The sequence below is a fragment of the Pteropus vampyrus genome, unplaced genomic scaffold (assembly GCF_000151845.1).
Source record: "Pteropus vampyrus isolate Shadow unplaced genomic scaffold, Pvam_2.0 Scaffold58, whole genome shotgun sequence".
NCBI lineage: Eukaryota > Metazoa > Chordata > Mammalia > Chiroptera > Pteropodidae > Pteropus > Pteropus vampyrus.
In genome coordinates this window covers 6073426-6082373 of record NW_011888839.1, presented here as the reverse complement: position 1 = coordinate 6082373, position 8948 = coordinate 6073426, and positions in this window count along the sequence as shown.

Below are 8948 nucleotides of genomic sequence, written 5' to 3'. Positions count from 1 at the left end.
AAGACCCGTCATTCCTGTGTTGCTTTGTAATCATGACACACTTGAGCTGTTCAGTTTGCCAAACTCCCTGGTAAATTAAATTGTCAAGTACCAAGACACTTTATGGGATAGTGCCTTTACCAGTACTTCCGGCTGAGAAGTAACTTTATGTGTGGACTAACAAATGAAAATAAAGCGTATTTGGGAGTCCTGTCTTAACAAAGTTGTTCACTTCTCATGTTCTCAAGCTTCTTTCTCCACTAGTAGCATCAGCAGCTTCTGAATGGGATAATTTCATATAGAAACGTGTCATGGAGATTCCAACTGAGCAACTGATCCCAACTGATCCCAAAACATCAAATTATAGAGTAAAATGTGACATGAATTGTTATTTGCAGTTCCTTCTTCCTTGCCATCTGCTCCAGCTCAGCCCTGACCACTTATCAGACGGAGCATATGCAATAACCATTGCATCTTTAACACCTTTGTCTTAATTCCAGGCACTCCTTATTCCAAAGCCTTCTCTTTGCCAAAAAAAAAAAAAAAAAAAGACTGCTCACAACTTCTCTTGGCAAGGAGCACAAGTTGCTGTATTGAGCTTTCAGGGTCTGTATCCCATCTGCTACCTGGCAGAAAAAGACCCCTCAAAATGTGTGACATCATCTGGGGTGAAGGCCCACTATTATCCTAAACAAATTTAATGCAATTTTAGATATATGTTTAATGCCCAGTCTTCCCAGTTTTGTTAATGTTCAGATCTATTCACCTTCATCTCCACTTTATTTCTGCTATACAAACTTATCTTATACCTTATAATTAACATCAACCACAACATCCCGGCCTTAGAACTCCTTGTTCTCTCATATACTTATTTTTGACTACTTTGAAATACTCAGCTCCTTGAACCTCTATTTCCTTTCAATCTACCTTTCTATTCCAGTTGTTCCTTTGATACTCTGTTGAACCTTTGTCCTTCTGCTACATTACCAATAAAATTCCAATCATGGATCACTTTAAACATCTACTTTTTTCCAAACTCTGGGTCTGATGAGTAAGAAACACACACACATGCGTGCACACACATGTGCATGAACACACACAGGCATGCATGTGTTTGCACAAATACAGTATTGTTTCATTATAATTTTTTTAATTTTGAATTTTTTAGCAAGCACTTTAGCAATATTAAGTAATGTTAAACATACACACACCATAAACCCTGGAGATTCTTCCAATACCCTTGAAAAATGAAGATACGTACAAGAGAGTTCAGTAGAGCCCTATTTGTAATAGCAGAAAAGAAGATACAACTAATTGTCATTCAGACACATGGATAAATACTCTCTGGTATGTTCAAACAATGTAATACTACACAGCAGCTAAAATGAATAGTCTAGATGCATCAACATTATATGATAGATCTAAAAAATAAAAGATCATGTTTAAAACTTGTAAAATGACGTAGAGATTATAACATTTATAAAAAATTCAAATAATAACAGCATACTGTGTTTATGAAGACACATTATAATAAAAATTTTAAATTTATATTGCAATGATGTACACCATATTTAGGAAAATGGAGAAGAAAGGAGAGGAAAAAAATTGTGGGACCAGAAGGTGGTTTTATTTCAGTAGAATTTCAATAGAATTTTATCTCTTAGAGAGCAATCTTAGACAAATATGAGAAAATGTTAAAAAATCATACCTAGATGGTACATTTTTGAGCTGCTAGAGGCTGTGTGTTATATTAATTTATATAGGTTCTATATATTTGCAACATATTATGATTAAAATAAAAATTAGGTTAAATAAATTCATAGTCTCAACTCTAAATATCCCTTAAGCTGTCAGGCAGTCCCAATGGCTATGGTCAGCCCCCTCTGATTCCAATATCCTCTATTACTTCTCTTCAGAGAAACTAAAATAAGAACTTATTCAACTTCCTGCCCCTATTCACACATCTACAGACTATGTGCAGTGTCACCCCTCCTCACTTGCATCTTTTCTGCCTCAGTAGAAGGGTCTTCTCCTTTAGTTCTCTACATTTTTCCCCTCTCAAACCCTTTGGTGATCTCCTTCTACTGATATTTCCTCTCAACTTTATCCTCATAAGCTCCATTAGATACTTCATCTAACTGAAAAATACTAAACTCCTAGCATGTCTCAGCCCTCTGTTAGGTGCCAAAGACTCGGCTGAGCACAATACAGATATGACCCCTGTCTCCTTGGAGCTTAGGCACTACCTCCTATTCTCTGATGGCCCTTTCCTGTCAGCTATAAAAATGCTCAAATATTTCCTTCGCTCTTTCTCCTTCTCTTTATAACCAAAATTCTGAAAATATGTGTATATTTACTGTTCTCACTTGCTCTCCTTTTTAACCTACTGCCCTCTCTTGCCAAAATCATGCATGAATTTCTCATTTAATACATTGGACATTTTTATTTCTTATTCTGACATTTTTTTTTAATAGCTGAAACCTCAAACTTTCTTAAAACTCCTTTACTGTCAGTGACATTATAATTTCCCTCATTTCCTCCATCTAGACCACTCTTCTTTCCCTTCTCACCCCCAAAATGTGGTATTTGACAACATTGCCTCTTCGGCTTGGTTTTTTAATTTTTTTATTTATTTTTATTTTTATTTTTATTTTTTTGCACATTCTATATTTTCCTTGGGAAACTCATTGACTTTGATAATCTCTAGGGACCCCTATATCATGTTGACTATCAATCCACAGCTCCAATATAAATCTCAGTCCCGAATAGTTTCTTTATACCTCACAGTGCCTATTGGACGTCTCCAATTGGACAGGTGCCTCAAACAAACATATCCAGGAGAGTACAATAACTAATAATAATTTTAAAAACTATCAAATCACCCCAAAAAAGTTACTATAAAATATCTAAGAGCAACCAAGGCAGCCAAGATTTAAGGTGACAAGATCCTAAGAGAAGGGAAGCACATTGAAATGAACCTTTTGTTCACAGCAGCTTTCCTCCTCAGGGCATTTGCCAAATCACAGAGAAAGATAAAAAGGCCAAACAGAAACAGCAGTATATAGTTAGAATTCAATGCTACAAAAACAGCCAGAACTTGAGGGTTCAAAATCCTAGAGGAAGGAAACTACAGAGAATCATTACCAATAGTCTGCACAAAATATAGAATGTGCACATGCAAGGTGAATCTCTGAGAAATCAAGCACAAAGCACCTAATAAGAAGTTTTAAAGCGAGGCTGAGATTGGTGACCTCTGTGGTGTTAGAAGGACAAAAATTGGAGTTCAGGGCTCAAAGAAGAGGAGTTCTAATCTTTTCTGAGATCTCTGAAAGGGTTACATCACAGAAGTTAAGGCAAACTAGAAATAATTCAGCCTTGACTAGATTAAAATTGTCTTCTCTTGCTGTATCATCCTGCCAGAAGAAATCTAAATCTTCCATGAAAGAAGATAACATCATCCAAAGCCTCTACAATTTGTCATACACAATGTACATCATTCAATACAACATTCCAAATATGAAATTAAGCAGAACACAATGACTGAAAACCAAGAAAAAAAGCAAGCAATAAAAATACATAGAGAAGCAATACAAAATTGGAGTTGTATAAAACAAATATTAAAATAGTTATGATTAGCATTTTATTTAAAAATATCAAGAGATGGACTGTTACATCATAATACTGGAATCTATAAGAAAATAATCAAATAGAACTTGTAAAGCTGATAAATACCATTTAAAACCTATGAATTCAGTAGACGGTTCCTATAAACAGATAAGCACAGCAACAGAGAAAATAATAGATTGATCAGTAAAAAAAAATTGATACTCAGAGAGAAAAATGAATAAAAATACAGAAAAAAAGAGACATATATGACATCAAAAACATATATGTAATTGGAGTCCCAAAAGAAGAAAAACAGAACGGACAAAAGCAATATTTATAGCAATAATTTAATAAGAATTTACTCACAAATTCAAAAAACTGCATGAACCCAGGTAGGATAGATGCAAATAGAACCACATGTAAGCAACCAAAGACAAAGAGAAAAGTCTTAAAAGTGGCCAAAGAAAGGAGACACATTTTCAGAGCAGCCACCGATAAGACTGAAAGCTGAGTTTTTAATAGAATCAGTAGAAGCCAGTGCTGAAAGTACAATGACTGCTAAGCTAGAACTCTATGATCGGTGAAAGTAATCCTCTAAAAGGAACACAAAAGAAAAAGGTTTTCAAGAGAGAACCATTAGAATGGGAAAATATGTTTGCAATCAACACCTCTGATAAGGGTCTAATATCCAAAATATACAAAGAATTCATACGACTCAATAACGACAAAAAAACAAACGATCCAATCAAAAAATGGGCAGAGGACCCGAACAGACACCTCCCTAGAGGACACATAAATGGCCAACAAATATATGAAAAGATGCTCAACATTGCTAGCTATTAGGGGAATGCAAATCAAAACCACAATGAGATATCATCTCACACCTGTTAGAATAGCTATAATCAACAGGACAAGTAATAACAACTCTTGGAGAGGATGCAGAGAAAAAGGAACCCTCATACACTGCTAGTGGGACTGCAAATTGGTACAGCCACTGTGGAAAACAGTATGGAGGTTCCTCAAAAAACTAAGAATTGATCTATCATATGATCCAGCAATCCCTCTACTGGGTATTTACCCCAAAAACTTGAAAACCCATATCCAAAAAGATATTTGCACACCAATGTTCATAGCAGCATTATTCACAGTGGCCAGGACATGGAAGCAACTGAAATGTCCTACAATAGATGATTGGCTAAGGAAACTGTGGTACATATATACAATGGAATATTACTCAGCCATAAGAAGAGATAAAATACTGACATTTAGGTCAATATGGATGGAACTCGAGATAATCATGCTAAGCAAAATAAGCCAGACAAAAAGTTGAAAATCACATAATATCACCTATATGTGGGATATAAACCTAAAAGCAACAAATGAGCAGGACAAACAGAGACTCATGGACATGGACTATAGACTAGTGGTTACCAGAGGACTACAGAGTAGTGGTTATTAGTGGGGTGGGGGAGGAGGGGGGAGGTAGATGGGGTAAAGGGTATCAAATATAGAGGGATAGGAGATGAGTGAAGTGGGGAAAGGGGATCAAATATATGGTAGCTGAAGGAAACTGGACTTTGGGTGGTAAACACACAGTAGAATATACAGATGTGAAATGATAATGTACACCTGAAAATTATATAATTGTATTAACCAATGTTATTCCAATAAAAAAAAAGAAAAAAGGAAAAGGTTTTCAGACAAACAAAACACAAGATAAGTCATAGTTAGCAAGTCTGAATTAAAAGAAGTACCAAAGTAAGTTCCTCATAAAGAATAAAAATGTCTGATGGAAGCATGGTAATAAAAGAAGAAATGAGAAGCATTGGAAAAGGGTAAATATGTGGCTAATTCTAAATAAATTTTGATTGTTTAAAGCAGTAGTACTAATGTATTGTGAGGTTTTTAACAACAGTAGAGGTAAAATATATGACAACATCACCATGGGATGTGGTAAATGAAATTAAAGTATTTAAGGTCCTTGAATTGCATAGAAAATTAGAGCCTAAATAGTACTTAATTTAAGGTCTGCTCTAAGGGGATAGAAATGCATGTTGTAGGCCAGAGCAACCCTTAAGCAACATATTACTAATGAACTAAAATAGAGAAAATTAGATAATAAAATTAATTAATACTATCAATAAATGCAAAAAAGAGAGAAAAGGAAAAAAGAAGAGAGGTAACAAAAAGAAAATGTATATAAAAATGGAAAATTTAACCCAAAATATGATAGTAATTATATTAAATGCAAATCAGGTAAATATCCCAATTCACAGGCAATAATTGTGCATATATATACATATGTATACAAAATATATATATAATATGTAAATGTTATACTTACAAGAGCCATATACTTTAAGTACAATGACACAAAAAGTTTCAAAGTATATGATTAAAAAGATACACCTTGCAAGTATCAATAAAAATAAAACTTCTATAGCTATAATAATGAGTAATATTAGACAAGTATTATTAGAGATAAAGAAGAATATTTCATAATAGCAAAAAGGTCAATTTAACAATTCAAATATACACATGCCCAACAAGTCATCGAAACACTGTAAAAGCAAAAGCTAACATTAAAAGGAAAAATAATTAAACTTATGTCATCATAAGATATTATACATGCTTCTCAGTGATTTTAGAAGAAACAGAAAATCACTAAAACTGTAGAAGATTTAAACAACATAATTAACCAAACACATCTCATTGATTTGTAAAGTGCACAAGAAATATATACCAGAATAGGCCATATACTAGGTCATAAACAAGTCCAATAAATTTTAAAGTATTGAAATACACAGAGTATGCTATCAGACTATATTATAATTAAGGCAGAAATCAATAACATCTTTAGGATGTAAACAATATTCTTCTAAATAACAATAGTTAAAGGAAAAATACAAAGAAATTAGAAAATACTTTAACCTGTATACAATGAAAATGTAGCATTTTAAAAGAAACTTGAAGGAAGCAGTTAAAGTTATGCCTATGTCAGGGATTTTTAATCAGGGACTAGAATTCAGGAGATCGATGAAATTGAAAAGAAAAATGTGTAACTTTAGTTCTACTAATCCCAAACTGAAAAAGAGCACTTATTTCCATTATGACTAGCTAACAAACTATATTAGTAATATTAGGTATGAGGAAACTTATAAGATGATTACAAAATTTATGCAGAAATACAAATTTGGAGATAATGATTAAGAAGAAATTTTGTAGTACATACACAACTAGATATCATAAATCTACAATAATAAAATAATGTGATAATTGGAACAAAGATCCACAAATAGACTAGTGGAACAAAATGCTCAAGAAACAGATCTATACATATATGTTTATTTGATTTATGATAAAGGTGACACTGCAGTGTGATGAGAAAAGTAGAGTATTTTGAATAAATACTCCTGGATTTACTAGATATACATCTAAAAGAAAAAAAAAACTACCCCCTATCTTACATTATAGAGAAACAAACTTCAGATTATCACAGATGAAGTTTATAGAAGAAAAGATTAAAAATGTCTTCTTACTTGAGATAAGCAAATATTTTTAAAACAGAACGCAAGTATTAACCACAAAGGAAAAATTTAATAAAGTAGACTTTATTAAATTTTAGAACTTCTGTTATTCAAAAGACATTAATAGAATAAAAGACAAGCCACAGATCAGGAGAAGATACTCCCAACACAGGTCTAATAAAGTATTTTCCAATAGAGAACTTGTATCTAGAATATAAAATTAATTCCCAGAAATCAATGTACAAAAGCCAGACAACATCATCGTTTTCAATAATGGGCAAAAGATTGAACAGATACTTTACAAAAGGTGATATATAAATGACCAGCAATCATATGAAAGTATTGTCAGTTATCAGTAATTATACAAAATGAAACTATGAGGTATTATCAGATTGGCTAAAATTAAAGAATCTGAAAACTCTAGCATTGCTGAGAGTACAGAGCACCTGGATCCCTTGATCGATGTTGATAGGACTGTACACTGATACAACCACTTTGGAAACCATTTGCTATGTCTACTAATGCCGAACATACTTATAACCCATGACCCAGCATTTCTAAAAGATATACATATAAATACCAAAAATACGTACAAGTATATTTACATGCCATTAATTAAATTAACACAAAAATAGACAACCCAAATTTCAATCAATAGACTAAATAAATTGTGATATATTCACACGAGGGAATACAATTATAGCAATGAATAAAAAAACAACTTACTGCTACAAGCAATGACATAAATATTGAGTAAAAGAAGCCAGACTGAAAAAAAAAGTTGTATGATTTTATATAAAATTCAAAAACAACCAAAACTCACTTATAGTAACAGAAATCAGAATAGTGGTTATCTTAGGAAGATAGTGAACCCATCATTTAGTCATCTCCTAAGTAGCTTTTAAACCTGTCCTCTCTTTTCTGTTTCCATTTCCATTGCTTTAATTCAAGTTCCAATTATATCTCACCAGGATTATTACAATCATGTATAACCATCTTCTAACTCCAATCTTGCCCTACTGCATTAAAACCTTTATTATGTGGCTAAAGCAATCTTTCTAAATACAAATCTAATTATGCTTTCTCCTCTGCTTAAAATCTTCAAATGATTCTCCATGACCTTCAAGATAAAATATTCTAGGTCCTTAGAATAGTAATGCAAGGCAGTTTTCAGGCTCTGACTATTTCTCCAGCTTCATTTCCTATGCTCTCTATCCCATGCTCTAGCCATGAAGTCTCTAAATCACACCCTGCTATTTGTTTCTGTATGTTTGAATGTGGTGCTCCTCTGCCTACAAGACCCTCTGCTCCACCTCTTCTCTGCCTGGAAAACTTTTACACATCTTTCAAAGTGTATGCAGCTCAAGGTTCACCTCTTCCAGGAAGACTTTTCGCTCTCCCTCAAACTAGGGAAGGTAGGTGATCCTTTTCTGTGAACTTAGATTTGTCTCTGACCTAGTCCTGCTCACACTGCATCTAATTATCTATTTACTCCACTGATTCCCTAATCAAACTAAAAGGAATTAAGAGCAGGAGATACACTCTTCTAGATATCAACAGATCATAGAAAGCCAGCAGCATATAAACTAAAAAATGATTCACTTCCGTTTGTCCAATTGTGCCCCACTTAGTTAACTGCAGCTTCTTCCTTGAATATAAAGAGGCCGCACAATTTATTTTTTCTGTAACTTTAAAGCCTACCTATACATAAAAAATATTAAACTAAAATCATTTTTCGGAACATTACATTATTTTGCTTATAAAATTATGTTACTATACAAACCAAACATGAAATGAAAATTCAAACTCTTAAATAGATTTGAATCCCATATCTCT